The sequence below is a fragment of the Heterocephalus glaber genome, unplaced genomic scaffold, assembly GCF_053883595.1.
Source record: "Heterocephalus glaber isolate CG9 unplaced genomic scaffold, H.glaber_assembly_v1.0 deba00001457, whole genome shotgun sequence".
Taxonomy (NCBI): domain Eukaryota; kingdom Metazoa; phylum Chordata; class Mammalia; order Rodentia; family Bathyergidae; genus Heterocephalus; species Heterocephalus glaber.
This window is the reverse complement of record NW_028258305.1, coordinates 24,548,707-24,574,417: the sequence shown is the minus strand read 5'-3', so window position 1 is coordinate 24,574,417 and position 25,711 is coordinate 24,548,707. Positions and strand designations below refer to the sequence as shown.

Sequence of the window (25,711 nt, the reverse complement as noted above, 5' to 3'; positions counted from 1 at the left end):
TCTACAGGAAGATTGCCATGATTTCCATTTTATTATAGAATAAATCAAGGCTCACAGAGCTTAGTAACCAGCTCACACACCTAGTTAGTTGGAGATTCCATTTTGATGGTGTTCAATCTGTATGACACACAAGATGTTTATGATGACACATGCTTGTTTTCCTTTGAAAGTTGCAAATGTTGTCAGGCCTTCTTTAATGGTTTAGTGTTTTAATCAAATAAAACACACAACAGACCCCTGCCAGCACATAGGAGGTAAGCTGGTCCCAGCGCACAAGAGGAGGCTTCCGGGGTGCCGTAACATCCCTGCCAGCACACAGGAGGTGAGCTGCTCGGGCTCCAGCAGCACCTTCCTCCAGCCTGCCCCAGTTGAAATGAGAAGACATGTAAACAAGTCTCAAAACCAGACTTCCAGATCATGTACAGCAACCCCAAAGGGAAACGAGATGGAACAGTCTGATACTCAACCACCTGGACTCCCTGAACTGGCAACAAAAGAGGATCTGGAAAATATGAAATCAGAAATAATTTCTCAGATAACAGCAAAGATTGTGCTTATAGTGCAAGACATGATTAATAAATCTAGGGAGGAGCTCAGGAACATGATGGAATCCCAACATAGGAAACAAATGGAATCCATAAAACAGATGCAAACAGATTTCCAGGAGATTAAAAAACCACTGAAAGTCTATGCAGCAGAATGAGCCAATGTGAGGACAGAATTTCAGATATAGAAGATAAGATTGCAATTAGTGACCAGGAAAAGAAAAATTGCTTTAGAATTGTAAAGGACCACGAGGAATCAATCCAGCAGTTGCTAGACGATGCAAAGAAGAATAACATAAGACTGATTGGAGTCAATGAAGAAACAGGAGAGAGTGCAGATGACATAAAAAAAACTGTTCACAGAAGTGATGGCAGAAAACTTCCCTAGCAGGGGAAAAGAACTTGACATACAGATAAGTGAGGCATATAGGACTCCAACTAGCTATGATAAAAAAAAACTACACATAGACATATAATTGTTAGGATTCCAGAAACCCAACAGAAGAACAAAGTTCTACAGGGAGTGAGAGAAAAGAAACAAATCACATACAAAGGAAAGTCCATCAGAATCACAGCAGACTTCTCAACACAAACCCTCAAGGCAAGAAGAGCTTGGAGTGATGTATTTCAAGCCCTAAAAGAAAACAGCCTTCAACCTAGATTGATGTATCCTGCAAAACTATCTTTCAAAACTGATGGAGAAATAAGATACTTTCATGACAAAGAGCACCTTAGGAACTTTGTGAATACCAAACCAGCACTCCAAAAAATTTTAGATAATGTCCTAGGAAAAGATAACAAGGACCACAACCTCAGGAAGCCCAGTAGAATGAATCCATCGGGCATGACACGAAATTAAACACAAAGGGGGAGAATCCAACAAAAAGAAAAAGTCATGACAAGCATAAATCAATACGTATCAGTTATAACCATCAATGTTAATGCTCTCAATTCACTGATCAAAAGAAATAGACTGGCAGAATGGGTCAAGAAGCAAGATCCAACAATATGCTGCACACAAGAAACACATTTAATTCAAAAATAAACTCACAGTCTGAAAGTTAAAGGGTGGAAAACAAGCTCCATGTGATAGGAATGCCCCCCCCCCCGCAAAAAAAGCAGGAGTAGCTATCCTCTTTGCAGATCAAGTGGATTTCAAATGAAAATCTGAAACATGCTGGGCCCAAGAATTTCAGATAAGGGATACTCAACTTGTATATACAAATCTATTGTGAACATGTGTTTTCATTCCTCTCAAGTAAAAACTGAAGAAGAGAATTGTTGGTTCTTAACAGTAATACAAGAAATTTCTATATTGTTTTCCAATATGGTTTTATCATTTTACATTCACATTAGCAATATTAGAAAGTTCTAACTGGTTCACACCTAAGCTGACATTTGTTCTTTTAACTTTTAATTTCATCTGCTTAATGAATGTATAATTCAATCTTGTTATTGTACTGATCAGTATTTTTCTGTTTCTAGTGTTGCACACCTTTCCTTGAGCTGTACTGGCTATTTATCATCTTCTTGTGTCTACTTTTTAATTGGGTTGTCTATTAATGAGCTGTAAGAGTTCTTTATATATTCTGGTCATAGGTTATATGCATTGTAAATATGGTCTGTCTAAGGACTGCTTTTCATTTTAATGATGTCATTTAAAGTTCTAAATTTTGATGGAATCTCATTTATCAATTTTTTTCTTTTATTCATAATGATTTTGTATCCTAGGAAGTTCTTGCCTACCCTAAATTCATAAACATTTTCCCTTATAATTTATTCTTAAAGTTTTATAGTTTTAGGCTTTCATATTTAGGTTCATAGATCCTTTCAAGTTATTTTTATGTATGGAAGTAAAGGGCTGAGGTTAATTTTTTATATACAGATACCAGGTGTTCTAGTGCCGTTTGCTGAAAACACTATCTTTTCCTTGGCTCTTGAATTGAGTTTATATTCTATAAAATGTTAATGTTAAATAATCTTTCAAAACTCAGTGGACCATATATGTGTGGTTCTATTTCTAGATTCTCTATTTTATTCCAATGATCTATATGTCTTTCCTTATACCAACACTGCCTTGATTACTGTAGCTTTAGAGGGAGTCTTAAAATTGGGTACTAAATGTCTTCCAACACTTTTTTTTTTTTCTTTTTACTTTTCTAGGTCCTTTGTACTCCTACATAACTTTTAAATTTCAATATCCAATTCTTAATTTATAACAAGTATACATAGACTTGAATTTTTATATATACCTTGTGTTTTCTAATCCTGCTAAATTCAAGTACAAGTTCTAGGGGCTCCTAGAGATTTCTTAGTATTTTCTCTGTAGATGATCATTTCATCTACATATAAAGATTTTGCTTCTACCTTGCCAGTCCTATCCTAATTGTGTCATTTTATTGCCAGACTATTTTGGTTTAGGCCTGTTTCAAAGTTTAATGGACAGATGAAGAGTAGGCATATCTGCCCTTGTTCCCCACCTTAGGGAGAAAGCATTGTATCTTCTGCATTCATATAAGGCGTTTTTGCTGGAAGTATGGAGTACATGTCTTTGATCTTTTGAGAATGTTCTGTTCTACTTCTAGTCTCCTGATAGCTTTTACCATGAACAGCTGTAGAATTTAGTCCTATACTTTTTCTCCAACTACTGACAGGATCATATGGCTTTTTCCTTTCCTCTGTTAAAATGATGACTTTTAGGGGTGGATCTTCCAATGCTGAACCAACACTGCCATCCCTATAATGAAACCACTTTCTACATACTGCCAGATCTGACCTCTAATAGTTTGTTTTGTTAAACAAATTTGTATCTATGTTCATACTTTTTTCTTCTATTATCTTTATCCAGTTTTAGGATTAGCACAATGTTGATTTCCTAAAATGAGGGGAGAAGTGTTCCTTCCTTTTTCTGCTTTAAATGTTTGATATAATTTATCAGTTAAAATGTATGAGCCTGTTGTTGTCATATAGGTAGGTTTTCAAGCTAGGAATATACTTTCTTTAATAGGTGCTATTCAAATTTTATATTTCCTCTAGAGTTAGTTTCATTAATTTGTCTTCCAAGGTACTTCTTAGAAGTTATTGAATTTATTTCAAAAAAGATTTTTGTAATATGCTTTCTATATCCTTTTAAATTCTGTAAAATCTGTGGAAATGTCTCCTAGATCTTGATATTGTAATTTAAAAAATGTATAATTGATACTGTGTAATAGGAAGAAAAGGTTTTAAGGAGCAGGGGAAGTGGGAGGGGTTGGGGAAAGGAAAGAAGGCAAAAGAAAAAATATGAGAAAAGGAACAAAATGGAAACAAAGTCTTTGCAAATAGGGAAGGGTGGAGGGAGTGAAAGGAGGGCAGGGGAAGGGGAAAAAAATAAGAACCCAGATACTCATGTAATGGTACAAGATCCCAATGATGAATGTAACTATATTTTATACCTAAAATGTACCAATAAACTTAATGGGGGGGGAAGAAACCACACACACAACAAAGTGAACCTGTTTTGACGTCTCTTGTATTCTTAGGTCCTAGAATAGTACTTATTACTTTTTTTTGGCAGTGGGATTGATTCGTGGATCTTTTTTTTGTTATCAGGGATCAAACTCAGGACCTTATGCTTTCAAGGCAGGCGCCAGAACCACTGAGCTAAATCCCCGGCCCTGGCAGTGGGACTGAAAGGATGAATGATATGCAATCATCAGCCCATGCACATGATTGAATTTTATATAATGTTGGGGTTAACCAAGGGAGTGTGAGAAGAAAATCAAGTAGGGCAAGAAAACTGCTCTGATGCCTTTCTGTGGTTGCTTGAATTCTCAAGGCAGGGGTCTTCAGGTATCTTCATTTAGTTCTTATTTAGCATAGTTTCTATTTTGGAAGCTGAAGTCCCAGACTCCCTTTCCCTTATATAAAGTGTGTCAGGCAAATGAGTGTGATTTGAGGAAATATATTCTATAAATCATTTGAATGATATTGTCCAAGAACTGTATGACCTTATACTACTAATAAATAAGGCAATGAAGAGGTGAGATCTAAGTGGCCCTACCTCCTTTTCTTTATTGCACATCACACTCCTGAACATGCAGACATAGGGAAAATAGCTGGGCAGGGTGGCACTCACCTATAAATCTCAGCACTTGGGAGGCTGAGTTCAAGGTTGGTGAGTTCAAGGCCAGCTTGAGCTCCCCAGTGAGACCCCTTCTCAAAAACAAAAATTCAGAAAAGGAATTTTAGTTTATGGCTATCTCCAGAGGGCATAAAGCACCGCTGTGCATGAAAGTCACTGAAGAACTATTTAAAATGTTACCTTTCTCCCTGGATTTGATTCCTAGCACCACAATTACAAACAAATGAATACAAATTTGTTTTTCTGAGCTTGTAGATATGAATGGACCTGGGAATCTATACTCCAGGTGCTTCTGATGTCAGTTATTTGCCATGATGTGAGAAACACCACCCTCTTAAGGAGTCTTGAGCAGGTTAAAAAAAAATGTGAATTGCAATCAAGTCTTCATTTCTACCATCCTCAACATCTATATCGGAGATGTTTTATTTCTGAATTTGCCCTCAGAAAGCTGAAGAGAACACTCCTTTGGGTCTAAGCTTAAATCACTTGCCCCAACCAATTTATAACAACCTCTTTCAAAGCACTTGCATTAGAAAAATATATAAATATGTATAAATTTATATATATATCCTAAGGTAAATGTTAAACGCCTCTATTACGCTTTTTATTTTCGGGTGAATTAACCAGACAGCACCTCCCAGTCTAGTCCAATTTCCAGAGGAATCATGCCCACTTCCTTCATCTACCTACTGAATTACTATACTTTATTCCGGAAGCATCCTGTGTCGTTGTGAAGCCTTTCTGTCATCCACAGGGAGGATCCTTTACGTCATCATCATCCCCTGCACATGTTTCAACGATCACTTCTCATCTTGAACCGGGATTAATTTACTTTTGTTTCTCTGGCTCCACATGCAATGCCTGACAAATAGGCGCTCATTTACTGTGGAATGAATGATTGAATGGCAGAGTCGAGACTAGGACTTTCATAAATCAACGCTGAGTTGAGAAACAAAACACGGAAATACCAAGGGCTGCACACCAGGCAGCAGTCAAAGAAAAAATAAAAATACCCTCTAACAGCACAGAATCTTTCTGAAGGGATCGCCTCCTTCATTTGCTCAAGTCACTTTCTGTCTCGAGACAGTCCAACTTCCCGCCCACTCTCCCCTCCAAGAGACAGGTTGGGCAGGTATCCCAGCTCAGAGGCTCTGATTGGCCGGCGATGATTTCATTGTTCGAGATCATCCGGGCCTTTCCCCTCGCAACACCTCCCCAGAGCCATGCCGGCCCTGTTTCTCATTGCTGCCTGTGCCCCATCCGTTTCTGAAGCAAAACTACCACCTCTTCCCAGCCCGCTTCTCGTCCTCGTCCTCACGATCCTTTCCAGTCTCTACGCCAAAGAGAGGCATTTATTTCTTCTAATGAGGGCTAGGGCGAGTCAGTAGGCCAATCAGTAGCCAACCCCCTACGATTCTGGGCGAGACAGACACACCTATAATCCGACAGCTCGTGGGCTCCTTTATGGCGCTTGTTTTACGCAAGGCTTAGAGGTCAAAAGTAAGGGAACGTGGTTCTCAGAGAACGGGAAGAATCCGCACAAACTTTCTGGGTTTGGCCGTTTTCGAAGACTAGCCAATCGCTTTTCGGATACTCCCCGCCTTTTGCGCGTTCGTTTAAAAAAAGCCGGTGTGACGGACTTGGAAATTGGTTCCGTGACAGACACGTCGAGAAAGCCAATGACCGAAGGTTCAGAGCACCTTTTGGACCAATAAAACAATGGAGTCGCTGAGGCTCCGGTTTTGAGGGGCGGAGCGCAGGTGGGCGTAATGTGACTGACAGACGACTTCACTTACGGCTGGCGTGGTGGGTTGGTCCTGACGTCCGGAGGTTAGTTGCAGAGCGGAGGCGGGGCTGAATGAAGTCAATGGTAATAAAGGGTTGGGCCTCACTCAGTGGGCGTTTTTGTTTGATGGATAGCTGACCTTGCCAGTTAAAGGTGGTCACTGATGCCCACTGGGAAATTAGGAGCTCAGAGGCGGGGCCATGTAGGCGGGGAAAACTGAGTGCGGCAGCACCAGGGGAGATAAATTGGGAGGGATAACAGAGATTGACAGGCCTCTAAGCAATTCGGAGGGGTCGAGAGGACACGCAGCGCCCCAATGGGTGGGCTGTGGGGGCGGGGCTCCCCGGGGTGCGGGGAAAGGCGGGGTGCGGAGAGGGGTTTGCAGAAGGAGCCGAGCGGCTGCTGCTCAATGGCGGAAAAGCCGCCTGTGCTCTGACCGCCTGGTCCCCCTAGCAGCTGCGGGGGAGTTTCCTGCCGGCGCGGTTGGAGTCTCTGTTTCTCAGTGTTCGGTGGCTGGAAGATGTTCCAGAGAGACGAGGCTGTGGCGGAGGCGGAGGCGGTGGCCGAATTGGCAGCGACTCTAGGTTGGAGAGAAGGCGGCGGCGGCGGAGTGAGGGGCCGGGCGGTGTAAACAGCCCCGGAGGCGGCGGTGGCCGAGAGCCGAAGGTTGAACGGCGGCTGAGACAGGGTCCCGCCTCTGGCAGAAGCCTGGGCTGAGAGCAGCGGTCGCGACGGGACGCCGCGGACCTCGCCTCCCTCACTTGCTCAGGTGAGGCCCCTCGGTGTCCGCCGGAGGGGGAACGGCTGCCACTCCGCCGGGTCCTCCCGCCGGGTCGGGGCCTCGAACTGCGGCGGGGGCCTGGGCAACGGGACTCTGGGCCTGGCTCCCGGGTAGGCCCCTTCGCACCGCCGCCTCCGCGCGCGGCCGGGGCTGGGAGAGGCGCGGGGAGGGAGTGGAGTTTGCTTCAATGCCTGGAATCAACTGCTTCCCCGTCCCTGCGCCAGGCTCCAGGCACCTCGCGCGAGCGCCGGCGCTGCCCTGGGCCGGGCTCTTCTCTTCCTGGTGCACGTCTGAGTTGAAAACACCACCTTTCCCCACTCGTTTCCTCGTCAGCTTCAGCCTTATGTTGCGCTCCGCTTCACTTCCTTGTTAAATCTCCCTTGCTCTTCTGCCTGTGCGTCTCCCTGTCTCCTTCCTCTTTGGTAGCTTTAAATCGTTTTGTCTTTCTTAAACTCCTGGCCTTTCTGGCCTGCCTTCCCAGCATCGTCCTTTTTCAAGGATGTCATTTTTCCTCACAGTTCTTAATTGAAACTGCTTGTCGTGAGTACCCCAAATCTGCCCGAGGCCCATTAAGAGTAGACCGATCAACTTTATATGATACTCCAGTTTCTTATACTGTAAGTCTAACATTCTTTAAAAAAGAAAAGATTCATTCAACGTAGAGTATGAAAATAACATTGAAATAATTTTTAAAACAAAAGACTTAACGAATGTTGGAAATAGTTATTTCTTCAAATTTTTTTTAAAGTTGCATGACCTCTAGTGTCAGTTTTAGCAGATCTGGGACGTTTCCCATCTTATTTGTCAAAAATGCTTTTTAAACATTTGACAGCAACTCAGATTCATCAGTATGCAACCTGTTAAAACAACTTGAAAACTGAAAAAGAAAATAATACACGAACAACTAGGAAACTGTTTTGATAAAGTCACAGTTAAAGAACTTTTAAAATAGACTCCACATGTTTAATGTATCAAAATAAAATTGGCAGCAGTCTTATATAAAAGGATTATTTAGGAATTTGAGTAGTCTTAGTGTTGTGTAGCTATTTTAGGGAAAACATTCTTTTTCTGTTAAACGTTTACATGTACTGTGATGTGAGAATTACTGAGGTTTATTGCAGGACTAACACAGGAACTCTTTTTATTTGAGCTACTGCATGGATGGAGAATTGGTAAATTGTTCAGTATAAGTCACAGTATGGTCTCAGAGATGGGAGAAACATGCAGTCGGTGGCAAATGCTATTTCATTTACTTTCCCTTGTGTAATAGCAAAGTTCCTATTGTTGGTCTACTTTTAAATAGAGCATTTCTAAATAGTGAGGCTAGTTCTTTTAATTATGACAATAGACTTTTCCAAGTGTACAGTATAGGCTTTTAGAAAATATATACAGTAGTTGAAGTAATATTAAAATAATTATTAGAGGAAAGTTTCTGTAAATTTCCCAAATGGACAATGTGTCGTTATAATAAAACTTTTAAAATTTAGTATTTAGGACAGATTTTTGTTTGTTTGTTTTGTTTTGTATTTTAGGGATTTTTTTTTAAACTTTCTCAATGACTTCTTTGAATTTTTTTTTAATGTTTGTGTTTTCCCCTCTTCGTTTTTTTTTTTTTGTAATAAAATATTTAGCCCTCTTTTTGTTCTAAAATCCATAATTTCTGTATTGCTCCTTTATGTTGTGTTAGCATGGAGTAGTACGTTTTTATTTGAGCTTTCATACCCATTAGTTAATATTTCCCTGGGTTCTTGTAGGTTATCATATGGATTTGTTGATGTGATTTTTCTCTTAGAAGTGACTAGCATAGCTTTCAGAACTTGTATTCTTACCCTGGGTGTCTGATTTCTCTGAAGACTCTAGGAATAAATAGGTGAGAAAGCTTTTCAGTTTGTCTGGTGGTCATGTCAGCAAATACTGTTTTATGTTAGTAAGTCACGGATTATAATTACTAAATCCTTTAAGATTACGTCATCTGAACAAATGGTATAGTGTCTAAATAGCTGTGCTTCGAAGAACAGCTGGTTCACAAGTTGGTAAGGTCAGAAAAAGTGGTTCTTGTTGGAAGTTACAATATTTGTTTATAATATACATTTTTTAGGAAGTCTTAAGCAGTGATGCTGATTAACTGTCTCTGCATTGTTGGAAGAGTAGAATTAGCCATGTTATCACTGAGTGATTACGAAGATTCATTAAAAACTAGTTGACCCCCCCCCCAAAAAACTAGTTGACCCAACAATGGATTGCAGAAATACCCTTGTATTATGTTGGCAAACATTTATTGTATATAATGCTGGGAGTGAGTGTTATTTTTTTACACACTCATTTGTGTTATACATATGTATTTTATGAATATTTATAAATGGTAATGTAATTATTTTAAAGTATTTTGGGACATTACCTAGCATAAAGTAGTAAAATATATAAAAGTGGCCTTTCATAAGATTTTAATAAAATGAATAGAATTAACTTTTTTTGTTGTTTTTTTGTTTTTGTTTTTGGTACTGGGGATCGGAACTCTGGTCCTTGGGCTTGCGAGGCAGGCGGCAGAACCACTGAGCTAAATCCCCAGCCCTGTTGGTTTTTTGAGGCAGAGTCTTGCTGTGTAGTTCAGGCTGGCCTCAAACTCTGAGAGCCTCATTCAGCCTCACAATGGCTGGGATTTACAGGTGTGTGCCACCATGCCCAGCTAAAATTAACTTCTTAAAATACAACACCTGATATTTTACTTTTTTTTTTTTGTGAAATATGCTCTTCAGAATTCATTGATTTTAAGGGAAATTGGTTGAAAACAACCAGTGATATCACAGTAATGTTTTGTTTACTTTCAAAATTCTCATAGTGCAATTTATTCAGATAGTGGGTTAAAGTGTAGAAAAAAGATTAATGGTAAGGGAATTTGGGAGAAATAGCGTTTCTGGATTTTCAGTGATTCTTCACATGGTACTTGATTCTTTTTACTTTAGTGAACTAATTTCAGAATTAGAGTGAAATTGAATACTGCTATTTATATTGGCAGCCTTAAAGTTTTGTTGTAGGATATGTCTGATACATCACAACAGAATTGTTAAGATTGATTAGTTAGGGATAGTAGACAAGACTCCTAGAAAATGTATACCTTAGGTAGATATCTAGATTACTTCACATCTCACTTTCTTGTACTCAAAAGTGAAGGTAAATAGAGTAGATTTGTTAAACATTTAGTTTTGGTAGTATGTGCTGGACAGCCTTAAAATGTATAAAATGACAGAGCTTCTCATCAGCTGATCTAACAATTATAGAAAAAGTTACTTGAGTTTCATAATGTATTTTATCTTTTTTCCCCCCTGGTATTGTGGATTGAATCTAGGACCTTCTCACTGAGTTACTGCCCCAGCCCATTTTTTCTTCTTTAAAATTTTGTTACATGTTCTTGCTAAATTGCTCAGGCTGAGATTGAATTTTTGATTCTCCTACCTCAGCCTCCCAAATGAATGGTAGGATTACAAGTTTGTGCCAACCCCTGGCTAACTTTTGGTCTTTTTTGACTAAGTATTTTAGTCATTGTGGAATCTTCTTGCAAATAATACATTTCTCTTTGTGAATTTTTAAAAATCTCTAATTTGAAAGATGAATAATTTTCAGCATTCTGTTTTTCCCATAAAGAATACCACCATGTAGATCAACTTCAATTATTTGACATTAGTTGAATCAGTGTTAGGATAAAAAGCCCTTTATTTTTATAATTTTTTTTTTTTTTTTGGTACCTGGGATCTAACTCAGGTCCTTGCGCTTGCGCAGCAGGCGGTGAAACCACTGAGCTAAATCCCCAGCCCTATTTTTATAATGTTAATGAAAATTTCCAAAAGTGTGATCTATACATGTTTATTTCTCAAGACTATTTCAAGAGTTTGAGATTTAATTTTTAGTAGCATTGCATCCTAGGAAACAAATGTCAAATGATAGCATATACTTTTTTAAGTTTTCAAATTTCAGAGTGTTTTATTTTTCCTCTTCAATTTAATTTTAATAGCAGGCGTCAACACATTTTTTTTTTTTTTTGGTACCAGGGATCGAACTTGGGTCCTTGCGCTTTTGAAGCCGGCGCCAGAACCACTGAGCTAAATCCCTGGCCAACACATTGCTTTTGAATTGTGATGTTACGACACAAGAATTCTCAAATAAATTTTTTTTCTTTTGTTATAGCTATTGTGTGACTACATCTACAGTATCTTATTTTGGCGTAGCATATTCCTTTTATAATGATACTCCTCATAACAACTTGTTTAACTTGAAGAACCCAAAAGCTTAATCTTTTTTTTCAGCGGTGGTGGTGCTGGAGATTGAACCCTGGGCCTCCAGCTCATGTACTCTACCACTAAGCTACATGCCCCAACTACCAAATAGTTTTAATGTTATTGTACTTAAAATTGATTCCAAATTTTCTTTTGGAGTATATTTATTGACTTCACATTGATTTATTTCTTTCAAGTTAAAAACCATGATGTTTAGAAATATCATTACTTAGAAAACTTGGTTTTGTATCTTTGTGAATAAAAGAAGATCCTGTCAAATATGGTGTGATACGTAGAGAAGAGAGAGAAACATTGGAAGCTATCCACTGACCAATACGGAATTTGTCTTACTGTCAGTGATGGGAACATTTACTGACATAGGAAGAATCTGTTTCTAGGATTGTTGTGATTTTTTGGTCTATGTAGAATGTCCTTCACCTCAGGATAGGTTGTAAGTGAAAAGTACATTGTATTGCACACCTGTAATCCCAGCACTGGGGAGGCTGAGGCAAGGAGGATTGCTGTGAGTTCAAGGACAGCCTGAACTATACATAGCAAGGTCCTGTGTCAAAAAAAAAAAAAAAAAAGTACATTGTATAATATAAATAGGGCAACCTTTTTCTTTTACAGAAAACTATTAAAATATGGTTGGGGCTCGGGATTTAGCTCAGTGGTCCTGCCTCCTACCTCATAAGGACAAGGTCCCGAGTTCAATCCCTGGTACCAGAAAAAAAAATACAGTTAAGTTCTCAGCTACAATCACATTTTTAATATTAAAAAACTGAAATTGTGTTTGATAGGTGGAACATATCTGAGAAGAAACAAGTTCAACAAGGGATATGTAGATTGTTTAAGGGTCTGAAGGATTTCAAAGCACTTTTAAGCTTGGAGGTAATATCACTGGTTCTTAAATCTTATTACATTTTATTTTCTTGATGTAGATACCAAGAGCACTCCAAACACTGAAAACGAATAGTTACTAGATATTCTTATGAGTAGGAGAATCGAGGGTGCTTAATCTATCTGAACAAAGTGTTTTTTTTCCTTCTTCCTACTAAAGCATTCCGTGAGGTAGGGAATTGGCATTAGCTATTGAACACAGGTGGCCTTGTTTAATTCCCTGCAAAGAGGAAATAATTTAACTCAAAGCAACTTCTAATGATAGAATATATAGGAGATCAAGTTTAGATTTGGGAGGCTTGCTGTAACTTATATTTACTGTTTCCAAGAAGCAGAAAACTGAGAATATTAGTATTTAAACTGTAGCTCCTCATCCCCTGCCTTACTTTTTTTTTTTTTTTTTTGACACACCATCTCATTTTGCAGCCAAGGCTGGCCTCAAAGTCTCATCCTTCTACTTTAGCTTCCTGAGTAGCTGAGATTACAAGTGAGCACCACATGGTCCCTCATCACTCTTGCTTTCACTGTGTGCCTTCTGTGTGCAAGGCCCATTTCAAGCTAGAGGCTGAACAAAACAGACAAAATACCCGCCCTTACATTCTCATAGCTCTTTCTTAGTTTTTGCTGTCTTGGTGACTGACTTAAAAAAACTAAGTGGAACGTTTGGGTTATGTGTGTTTTCTTCACTACACTTTAAAGCTGTGATTAGAGTTTTACTAGCTTTTGTTTTGTTTGTTGGTCTCACTGTGTTGCCCAAGCTGGCCTCAAACTCCTGGGCTCAAGTGATTTTCCTGCCTCAGCCACTAGAGGCTCACACCTCCATGCCTCCTGAGCTTTACCAGTTTTAATGAAAGGAAAGCAAGAAGAGTTTCGGTCATTGGATAAAAACTTGAATATGTTAGAAAGAAAGGAGAAATTGTATCATACCTAAGAGAAAGACATTGATTTCATATTAGAAGAGGACCCAAAGACAGAAAATCAGTCATCACTTTAGGCAGGCGTGAGGGAAGGCAGGGGTCTTCAGGTGTTTCCATTTACTTTCCAGTCTTGGGTAAATGGATAGTGAGTTCCTGAAAAGGAGAGTGGGAGATAAGGTGGGATGATGGGAGGGGAGTGAGCAGGAGTTTTAACAAGTCTGGTTTAAATATCTTCAGATGGGGATGGGAGTGTGTATAGGTCACTGGTAGGGTGTGTACTTAGCATTGAGCAAGACCCTGTGTTCAGTCCCACACATGACAAAAATAAATTAATAAATGGTAAATTACATGTCATTTATGTTTGAAAAAGAACCTTTTGCGATTTTCTTTTCTTACATGAATACAGCTGACAGATTAGTAGCTGACCAACAATGTGTGTGGTGATCATACTTGTGACTGCTGCTTTTGTTCTCATGTTATTTGCCAATTCCTCCCCCTCCCCATACCGGAGATCGAACTCAGGACCTTGCACTTGAGAGGCAGGTGGCCACACCACTGAGCTAAATCCCCGGCTCTCTGCTGCTTTTTTTTTCTGTGGTTATTTGCCAATTCTGCTAAAAGGTGATGGATAGAGGCAATTTGTTTTAGTTGTGCTCAAATAGTCTTATGTACTTTCCACTGCCCCCTTGATTGCAGAGTTGTGGTATATCACCTGAAGTTGTGTCTTTTTTTTCCTGCACTGCAAGTTTCTGCAGGCAGTTTTTCTGTTGCACTTAAATGTGAAGAAGTCCTTAGTTTCTACAATTTGGTAAAGGTGTTTCTTCTTGTGTTTACACAGACATTGTATATTTAAGCCTGAAAAAATCTTTTCTTTTTTTTTTTTGGTACTGGGGATTGAACTTGGGGACCTTGCGCTTGGGAGGCAGGCTGCGGCACCACTGAGCTAAATCCCCAGCCTTTGAAAAAATCTTTTTTTTAAAGGAAGAAAAATCATATCCTCTTAAAAATTTTTTATTAGTATGTGTTTGCAGTACATGATGTTGACATTTTTTGTGTGGAGTCGGTGCATATCTCAATTCATTTTTCATCCCCTTTCCCTCCCCTCCAAGCCTAAGAAATCTTTGATTTTTTAAATTTTATTTTAATTCTCAGTGATCTTTTGCTTTCATTTGTGAGTCAGTTTAATATGATTGTAATTCCTACTATGAATCAAGATTGCCTTTTTACTTTAAAGCAAACTCAATTGTGTTTAATTCAGTGTTTAAGTATAAAAATGAACATTAGCGGCCCTCCTGACCCAAGAGACCTCATTTATTGCACTCAAATATACCATCAGATTAGTAGTTTCACTTTGGGAGGGAGGATGCTGGGGATTGAACCCAGGGCCTCAAGCATGCTAAGCAAGTGCTCTAACCCCTTTTAATTGATTTGGTTCATATAATTTACAATTTTACTAAAGCTTTAGTGGTTGGTGATCCTAAAGTTAAGGAAACTGAGTTTCTCTTCAACTCTTCTAGAATATTTTGGATAAAAATGTAAAAGTAAAATAACTTTTAGCTTAATATATAATAGTTTTCAAAAAAAAAATAATAGTTTTCAGTTGTATCTTTCCCCACCCGCCTTTTGTTTCATAAACTACTTCTGGCTTGTAAGGGTAGTACAGGTTTGGAAGGATAAAGATTGATTAATGTTTCCATTATTGCTCTTACCTCTACATCGTGAATCTATTTTGCTATGATTGGTTATATTACAGTTCAGATTATTTGATCTTCCCCTGCACTTTTGTGTCATGTTGCCTTACCTGCCTTTGTCTTTGCTTACTTGATTTTTATTTAAGTACAGGATGGTCACTAAGTTTGGAAACACAAATGAATACACAAATTATTTATTGATGTTTTAGTGTAGAATATGTTAAAATATCTTACCTAAAACATCTTCCTTTTCAGACTTAGTGATCAATGTATAGCTGGGAATTTGTGTAGATGGGTCTTTGTGTCTTTGTTCGAATTTATATTGTATGGCTAAATTATGGAGTCAAGAATAAGGCATATTTTGAATATAAAGGAGTAGAACTGAGTAGTTAATTATAGAGAGCTGGCTGGAATCACATTAACCCCGCATTTTTAAGATGACTGAAAACAATCTAGAAAGGAAAAAATAAATGGGATATTTAATTTGTTGTCAAATATTGTGACTAAAAAAGCTTGGGAGATGCTAGGCAGCAATAGTTTCAGGAATATAGTTTTTTTTCTTTTTGAGACACAGTCTTGCTATGCAGTTCAGGCTGGCCTTGAACTCACTATGTAGCCTAGGCTGGCCTTGAACTCATGGGGATCCTCCTTGCCTCAGCCTCCTGAGTGCTGGGATTACAGGTCTGTACCATTACACCTTGCTTCAGGAGTATATTTAAAAGATGTTTTGAGGAGTTGGCATCTTCTCAATAGCTATAGGTAAATATTCTTACTTTGTGCTTTCAGGTAATGCTGTAGCTGCTTAACATTGTTTACTTATATATGCTTATAAATTTATATGAAGTATAAGAAGACTTTGTACTTGGAGTGGATTATGTTTCTGGAAAAAGCTCCAAAAAGAGGATGTTCATTAGCAGCACTGACCAAAGTCGACATTTGGATTTGAATTCCCACTGCACCATTCATAAATGGGTAGCTTAAAACAAGTTACTTAATGTTTTTTAATCCTCACTTTTCTCATTCAAAGTGAGGGTGTTAATTGTATATTTCATAAAATTGTTGGGTTGAGATAATCTACATAAAGTTGCTATCATAGAACCTGGTATATTACAATTGCTAATCTTAATCTTGAGTGTTTTCTGTTGCTGTTTCTACTATCAATATTGTTCCTATGAAATGGTACTTAATAAGTTTAAAAGAATACAATACTTAAATTGGGGAGCAGAAAACCAGAGGTTCCCGCTCAGCTACCTAATAATTCTGTGACTTGTGAGTTCTTTATGCTAAGATTTAGTAACCTTGACATACCTGAGTTAAAGCAAAGGGGTGGCTCATATATCCTGAGGTTCTTCTGATATAAAATGAAGAGTTCTGTTCTAAGATTCTCATTTTCTATCAGTATAAAAGGGCAATCAATCACTGTTAGTTTTGTATGTTAATATATATGTGTATCTGTATTGTATTTTATAAATATATGCTGATTAAAATTTTCCATAGTAATAGAATCATTTAAAGAGAGGAGAGGAGTAGTGGGTAGGAAGAGGGAAGAGGTTTACATTTCTTTTCTTCTCAAGGATTTAATGCTGTTTTTTTGTTTGGTACCGGAGATTGAACTCAGGACCTTGGGCTTGCGAGTCAGGTGCAGTGCCGCTGAGCTAAATCACCTCAGGGATTTAATGCTTTTAAAAATATCCTGCTGTTCATTTTTATTTATTCAATAAATAAATGTCTATCAGCACTGGCACTTTGTGAAACAGTATTTTGAAACTGCCAGCTGGGGAAGGAGGGAGCAAAACAAGTATGTGAATGATTATATAAGGTAGAAAAGTAAAAATGCTGCCAAGGAATTATAAGTATATTAAGACTAAAATGAATACAAATCAGATAACATTATTAATTAATCAGAGATTCTAAGCTTGAAGATTTTGCCTTATCCCGATTTTTTGTTTGTTTTTTTGGTTACTTGAGACAAGGCCTTGCTGTGTAGCTCAGACTGGCCTGGAATTTGTAGTCTTCCAACTTCAGCCTTTAGGTGCTGGGATTACAGGCATGTGCCACCATGCCCAAGTTATTGTCACTTTGAAAAATTAGATGTTTAAAAAGGAAAACTATCATAGTCAACTTTTGGAAAATTCCTTTGGGGAAGAGTTTGATATATAAACTTGAGAACTTTAGGGGTGAGTTAGGACTACTTTAATATTTGAGGGGGTGTGATGAATAAAATTTAGTAAACCAGAAGTCACCTCATTGTATTCTTTTTTTGCCTTTTATGAAAAAATTGAATCTTACAGAACATTATAATAGTACACAGTATAGTATCTATATAACAAGCACCTAAATTCAGCAATATTTTGTAATTTTGTCTTAGTTTGGGCTGCTGTAATGTAGTATAGACTGGGTGGCTTAAAAACAGAACTGTATTTCACACAATTTAGTATGGAAAGTTCTAGATCAAGGTGCTGGCAGATCTGGCATCTGGTGAAGTCCTCTTCCTGGTTGGTAGATGGCCATCTTCTGGTTGTATCCTCACCTGGAAGAACAGAATTAAAGAGCTCCCTGGGATTCTTTTTGTAAGGGAACTAAGCCTATTCATCAGGGCTCTAAGATCTAGTTAGTTACTTACCAAAGACCCCCGTCCTAACACCATCATATTAGGAGTTAGGATTTTAACATAGGAATTTTGCAAGGACATATTCAATTATAGCATTGCTGTATTTGCTTTCTTTATCTATACAAATAACAATTGTTGCTGAACCACCCAAAAAATTACAGCTATCATGTTACTTTACCCCAAAATACTTAAGTATGAATCTCTAAAAGATGAAATTTTTTCCTATATCAACAATATTATAATATCGAACAAAATTAAATCCTCCAAATGACCTGAGCCCTAATCTATATTTACGTTTTGCTATTTAGATAAGAAATTTCTTACAACGTGTTTGTCCTCACCAAACTAAGGTCTGTTGTATCTCAGTTCTCTTATGAATTTAAACACCCACTTTTAAAAAAAATGGCTCTTGCCAGGCATGGTGGCGGACAAGTGTAACCCCAGCACTCTGGAGGCTGAGGCCAGGCCAGCCTGGGCTATATAGTCCAAGGACAGCCTGAACAACACAGAAAAACCCTGTGTCAAAACAAAAAACAAAAAAGACTCTTTGAAGAGATGGATAATCTTGTTAAATGTTCTCTATTTAGAATTTTATTTCCAATTGTTTCTTCGAGATCTTGTTTAAAACTTATCCTTTGGGCCTGGGGATGTAGCCCAATGGTAGAGCACTTTACTAGCATGCATAAGGCCCTGGGTTTGATCTTGAGGACCTCCAAAATTTGTCTATTCCCTTTGCTTTTTGTAAACAGTCAAAATAGACTGTTATATTATTAAACATTTGTGGCCAGAATGCTTCATAGATGTGCCTTCATATTGCCTTTCTTCAGGAGGCACACAGTGCCTGACTGTGGCTGTTAGTGGTGTTGTTTGATCCCTGGGTTATGGGTGGTGATTGCCAAGAGTTTCCATGGAGAAGGAACATTTTCTCTTTTGTGATTACTAGGTTATCAGGCATATTTTGTTACCTTTAGAATTTCACTTCAGTGTATCATTGATTTCTGTTTTAAAAGATGGATCTAGGCACAAGGGTTGTCAAACTACAACCCATTGGTCATATTTGGCCTCCTGACCTTTTTTTTTTTTTTGGTACAGAGAATCGAACTCGGGTCCTTGAGCCTTCAAGGCAGGCAACCGAACCACTGAGCTAAATCCACGCCACCCCCCCCTTTATTTAGAGGAAAGTATTATGTGTATTTAAAACATGGGAGGGCCGGGGATTTAGCTCAGTGGTTCTGCCGCCTGCCTCACAAGCACAAGTTCCCGAGTTTGATCCCCAGTACCAAAAAAAAGAAAAAAAAAAGATATATGCAATAAAACATGGGAGTATTAGACACCCATATTTTTTAAAAATAAAGTTTTATTGGAAAATAGCCATGTTCATTTGTTTACAAGTTGTCTGTACCTGCTTTTCCATTTACTATGGCAGAGTTGAATGCTTATGACAGGAACCATTTGACCCTGGAAAGCCAGAAATATTTACTATCTGGCCCTTTTTTATGATATAGTAGAAATAATATCGGGACTGTAATATACATTTGGTATTTATATATAGCTTTTGTATCCTGATATTATTCAAGCCAAAAACTACTCTTTTGTTTGTTTGATTTTTGTTTTTCCCCAAACAATAGGGGATTGAACCTAGAACCTTGCTCATGTTAGGTAAGCACTCTACCATTGAGTTTCGTTCCTGGCCATTTGAGAATAACTGCTTTTAACATGGTTAACATGGTTAAGATTATGCAGTTAATGCCTGTTTTTTTTCCCCAAACCATAAAGTGTATAAAATCACATATTAAAAACAACTGTTTCAGACATAAAAAGTACTGCTGTAGCCTAGTGGTAGTGTGTGCTTAACATGTGGGAAGTCATGGTTTTGATCCCACACACAGAAATAAATACCTGAACACCAAAGTACCCACCACTCAGTTTAGTCACACATACGGATTTATCTCTAAGTACTAGATAGTACTGTTTTACCAGCCCAATTATTTAAATACAGGATGACTCAAAGTTGCATATTCTTTCATTAATTTTTATAATATAACAAGAAGTATAAAAACAGTTTTATCAAATTTTTTCAATGTATGGTAGGACTTAAATCATTTAGTACACAATACAACGTTACAATCTGGACAGTAGTATCTAGTCTCTTTCTGAATTGTTTTTGCATTGTTGTCTTTCTTTGAACACCACACTTTACACTGTTGTGTTGGCCTTTCCTTTTCTGTGGGTGGCATAATTTCAATAAAATGCCTACCCACTAAACGTGATGGTGCAGACATCAATGAGGGACATCCTGGTTGATGTTTTGGTATCTCGTGTTTTTCATTTATTTGGCCTATTAGACCTAATCTAAATTGTAAATGACTTTTTGAACCCCTTTGTTTTGAATAAATAACAAGTTCCAATAATATTTTTTTCTCACTTTTTTTCCTCACTTTTATAATGGGATAGCTTGTTAGATGTTGGTCAGTTCTGTCAATACTACCTATAGAATTATAAACATTGACCACTATTGGAATTTTTTTTTAGTATCATTTCTTCTTTTAAGTTCTATCATCTCTGTATTATGAATAGTTGACAATAAGGAGGTGTCTTTTTGTTTTTTGAGACAGGGTCTCACTATGTATGTAGTTCAGGCTGGCCTTGAACTCGCAGTGATCCTCCTGCCTCAGCCTCCAAGTTCTAGGATTACAGACATGAGCCACTGCGCCCAGCTGGAGACATCTTTTTGTCTCCCCCCTCCCTTCTTTCTATTTATTTATTTTTGTTTTCTTGAGACACTGTCTCATTATGTGGTTCAGACTGGTCTTGAACTCTTATGTAGCCCAGGCAGACCTTGAACTCCAGCCTCCCTTCCTCAGCTTCTGTCTTTCCATTTCATAACATAGATTTTTTTCCTCTCTGATACACTAACATTTCTCCCCTTTTCAGTTTTTTCTTTTGCAAATCTTTTGGGACTTCCTTCCTGTTCAGTCTCAGTGTCCCAAAGATGTCTGTTTTGTACTGTAAAAGAGTATCACTATCTAATATACTTATGATAAAGAGTTTTTATAGATTGTGGCACAAAATTATAGGTTGTCACAAAATAAACACAAATTAGTAAAAAAACACAAAACCCCAGAATTTATTATTAGATTTCACTAGAAACAACATCAAGGCAAATGCAATGTTCTAAATAAAAAAGTATGAAAAAAATAGTAGATATAAAACAAGTAGACATACGAGTATATCTCATGCAAACAAGAATGGACTGGTTGAAGTGATATCTGTCCAAACTATGCTCGGAATAGTCAGTATGCAAACAAACATGCTGTCCAGTGACACTTGGGGTCGTTAAGTGGTTAAGAAACTATACCTTATCATATATAGAATATCTTCCTATTTATCTTTTTTTTTTTTGAGACAGCATCTTCCTATGTAGTTCAGGCTGGCCTTGAATTCACATTAGCCCAGGCTGGCCTCAAACTCTTGTTAGTCCTCCTTCCTCAGCCTCCCAAGTGCTGGAATTACAGGTGTGAACCACAGTGCCCAGTTTATGTATTTATTTTTGTGGTACCCAGGGCTTCATGCATGCTAGCACAAGTGGTCCACTACTGAAGTACATTGTTGTTATTATTGTTATTATTTTGAGATAGAGTTTTAAAAGTTGCCCTGGCTGCCCTCAAATTTGCAGTCCTCCAGTGTTAGCCTCCCAAGTAACTAAGATTGCACCACCACACCATCTTGGAATATGTTATTTATTTATTTATTTATTTTTTTGGTACTGGGGGATCGAACTTGGGTCCTTAAGCTTGTGGGGGCAGGTGGCGGCACCACAGAGTTAAATCCCCAGCCCTGGAATATGTTTTTATATAGTTGCTTTTATACCAAGTTTTTTGTTGCCCTATTTTTTTTTTATAGTATTGCATAGTATTTCATTGCATGATGAGAACACTTTTTGTGTAGTCTCTTTCAGAAGAACACTGGGATTTTGTGATAATAAACAGTGGTCTAAAGTATAATTTGTACGTGTTATTGTGTATATGTGTGAGTTTCTTGGGTACAACATGAGTAAAATTGCTGAATGGTAGCCTATTTTCACTTTCTAGCCTACCTGGATAATTTCAGATTCTCTGCAAAGTGATTGTGCCAGTTTATACTCCCCTAAGTGGCACTGTATATAAAAGTCTGTTGCTCTGTATCAGTGCTGTTCGATATAGCTATATTTTCAGCCAGGCATGGTGGTACATGCCTATAATCCCAGCACCCTGAGAGATTAAGGCAAGAGGATCAAAAGTCAGGCCCTCAAAAGAAAGTTTTTTTGTTTTTAAGGGGCTAGAGATACAGATCTGTGAGTGCTGGGTTTCCCAGGTATTACACACACACACACACACACACACACACACACATACACACACACACGAAACAAAAACTTGAAATAGTTTTTAGTAGCTACATTAACAAAAAGAAACAGATGAAGTAGTCCAGGCTGGCCTCAAACTCTCTGCAATCCTCTTGCCTCAGCTTCTCGAGCACTGGGATCACAGGCTGTGCCAACACACTTGGCAGGTGAAGTTAATTTTAATAATATATTTTATGCAGTCCAGTGCATCCAAAATATTTTAATGTGTAAACAAAAATTGAGACAGATTCTTACGAGCTGCTTGTGGCCATTGAACTGGGCAGTATATCTCTATATTCTTGTCTGTGTTTGCTGTTGACCTTGCCCCTCTCCCCCTTAGTGAACATAATTTCATTGTGACTTTCCTCTTAGGATATTTACATTTTCCTGTTACTGAATAGGGTCAGTGAACATTCTTACATGTTTATTGACCACTTGAATTTCTCCTTTTGTTTGCTATTATCATTTACCTTAGTTTCTATTTTCCTGATTTTTGTTTAAATGGCCAAATCTTACAGGCATAAATATGGAATTTCTTTGTCCTTAGAATGCAAGTGTTCTTTTTGTTAATTGTAGTTTTGAGATTTTAGAGGTTAGATTGTATATCTATAAAGTGATGATGCTAAAGATTTTAACTCACACAATTCTAAAGAATCCCAGAAGCATTTAGATAGAAGCAAATGCTTGGCAGGATGGTATGTGAATGGTAATGACTGTGGGGTGGGGAAGGGGGAGTGATCATATTATACTTACACATCCTTTCAAAAATTTGTTCTGCTTAATCTTGTTGGTCTTTTGTCACCCCCAAGCCTAAGGACCCATAGGAAGAGCTATGCTGAATGATTCTGGTTTAGAGCCAAAGATGTTCTCAACAAGTGCTATATTGCTAGACTAATGGGGAATAGGAGCTGCTTATCAGGAAAGAAACAAGTGATGTAAGTTCATTAGTATGGTCTCTGTCTGCAAATTAAGCTGATGTAATTGGCTGGATGTTTTGTGGTTTTTTTTTTTTTGTACCAGGGATCGAACTTGGGACCTTGCGCTTGCGAGGCAGGCTCTGGAACCACTGAGCTAAATCCCTGGCCCTTGGATGTTTTAAATGTGACTCACTGGAAGTAAAATTGCTAGAAATCAGGGTCTGCTTGTATCTAATAAATGTTACAGTAGATGATAGAGGTTAATAAGTGTTCCAATGGCTTTTTAGGTCTCTGCTCATTATTTCTGGGAATGTTGTCATAGGATATCCTTTCTTTTTTTGTTTTTTTGGTACTGGGTATCGAACTCAGGTTCTTGCACTTGCGCAGCCAGTGGTGAAACCACTGAGCTAAATCCCCAGCCCAGGATATCCTTTCTTGAAGAAATATCTTTTAAGTTGCCATGTATTTTATTCAGTACCTGCTAGGGACCAATTTCACAAGACAGGATAGGAAAGCAAAAATGTTAAAAAGAATGAATAATTGTGTAATAGTGGTGAAAGAATGGGATGAAGGGTTGGGGATGCGATCAAAGAGAAAGTATTATTTCATAGGCACCTTGAAGGATTTGGCTAGCTAAATAAAATATTTAGTAGAGCAAATGGACTGTGAGGTGGGAATGAGCATGGTCCCTAAGTATGGCAGGTTAGAGAAGATTTCTGATAAGTAAATCCAGAGTGGGGTCTTGTATTTAATGTCTTTTGAGGAATGGGAAGCCATTACAGCTCTTTTGGACAGTCAGGGTTTGTTTTAGGGAGACCAAGCTGTTGATAATATGTAGGGTGAATTGGAGGAGGGAGACCAGCTAGGAGGCAGGTAGAGTGGGAAGTGATGCTTGAGATTGGGATGATAGGATGAGAGACACTTAAATGGAAATGATGGAGCATAGAAATTTAATAAGTAATAGTTTGATTTATATCAGAATAATTTATAGTTTCTGCTCCAGATTACAAAGAAGAGTATCATTATTAATACAAATAAGTACACTGGGATATCAAAGTGGTTTGGATGCAGAGGGAGTTTTCAGTTATGCTGTGTTTGAAGAAATGTAGTATTTCCAAGCTTAATGCTTAAAATCTAGACTAAATGTACACCTCTCAGTATAGAGAAGTGCTAGCTGAAGCAGTGAGATTGTAGAAGGCAGTGTTTTGGGTTGAAGAGTAATTATCATATTCGGAGCCCATCTCCCTCTTTAGTTTAAGAGGCTGAAGGAAAAAGAATAAAAGTGAATGATTTCGGCTATTTTCAAAGTCAGCATAGGTGTAAATGCTTTCCCAAAGAGGAGAGTTATCAATAAAGTGAAATGCTGTGAAGTACCTTATTTGGACCATACTGGAATATGGTCTAATTCTGCCAGGGAGCCCATCAGTGTTTGAGTTGTTGTCCAAGCAATACTGATGGTTTGGGTACATTGTGTCATGAGAGTCTCTATATGAAATATTCTAGACATGTTGGATGTTCTACAACCATGTCCTCACGTAAATAAATAAATTCCCTTGTGGGTATACACTAAGTATACATTAGAGTCGTCTTCTGTCCCACTTCCCTAACTTCTCATAAACACAACATTAAAATGGTGGGACAATCAAATGATTAAAATTTCCTTTAAAAGTCTCATGAAACCTTTACCGTCTGATTTTTTTGTTTTCTTCCCTAATTTGCTTTTCTGTAATCTGGATCTGTTTATCTGGGAGGGAGAAAGGACAAAAAGTAGCTAACAGTCAAACCATGTACCCCCAAAACTGATTTCATTCTCTTTCCTAATTAAAAATCGTTGAGAGTAGGAAGAGCAGTTATTTATTTATTCCTGGGCTTCTTTCTTGAAGTTAAAAAGGTGATCCCTTGTCAGTATGTTTGAAATCAATTTTTTAAAAAAACCACTAAGCTTAACATCATGACAAAGTAGCTCTAGCCTTTGTTTTACCAGTCAGGTAGTCAGATAGAAATAGGAACATGTGCTAGGGATGCATCTCAGTGTCGCCCGCCTTCCTAGCAAGTGCAAGGTCCTGAGTTCGATACCTGGTACTGGGAAAGAAAAAAGAAATAGGAACATGAACTCCCTGTGGTTTCAACTTCAGCTGAAAAATTCAGTGTTCTGGGCAAGATAATTATTTTACCTTACAATATTAAGCTTTTAATGCACATGTGCAGATAGCAGGTATGTTCTGTAGGCCTAAACTGCTTTCTTGAGGCTTTGCCCTAGTCTTTTTTCAAATCTATTAGAACTTAAAATTTTTTAAAAATTGTAAAAACATCTAGGAAAGTAAGCTAATGGTAAACATAACAGGTGTGAATTTTGGAGATATGTTATGTCTGTAGTGTGATTTCATTTACATGAAATTTTAGGAGAGGCAAAAGTATTGATTACAGACCAGTGATTACCCTAAATCTGGGGAGAATGGGGAGATTGACTTTAAAGGGATACAAGGACTTTTTGGCAGTGATGAAGATATTCTATTTCTATGTCTTCATTTGATGGTAGTTACACAAGGTGTACATCTGTAAGAAATCATCAAACCTAATATATAAAAGTAGGTGTAATTAATTACATGTTAGGAATCAAAACCAAACCACAAGGCATCTTCAAAAACAGGAACAAGTTGGATAACAGAATGGAACTTTATGGACTGGGTTCACATCTAAGGTTTTTGTAGTGAAGTAACCTTTTTTGATAGTGCTAATGATAACCTCTTTAATCTCTTGACAGGGAGTTAAGAGACGGTAACTC

The 25,711-nt window shown here is 38.0% G+C and overlaps 1 protein-coding gene across 4 annotated transcripts in view; it reads left to right on the top strand.

Moving 5' to 3' along the window:
- The first annotated feature begins 6,620 nt into the window (after positions 1 to 6,620).
- Positions 6,621 to 25,711, top strand: part of Ppm1b (protein phosphatase, Mg2+/Mn2+ dependent 1B) — an 82,165-nt gene continuing 63,074 nt past the window's right edge. The window contains exon 1 of one of the 4 annotated variants that reach the window (XM_004839376.3): positions 6,621 to 7,223. The gene's annotated coding sequence lies outside the window, so the exon portion shown is untranslated. The remainder of the gene's footprint in view (positions 7,224 to 25,711) is intronic. The other 3 variants (XM_021253811.2, XM_021253810.2, XM_013070209.3) reach the window with 3 other exon arrangements.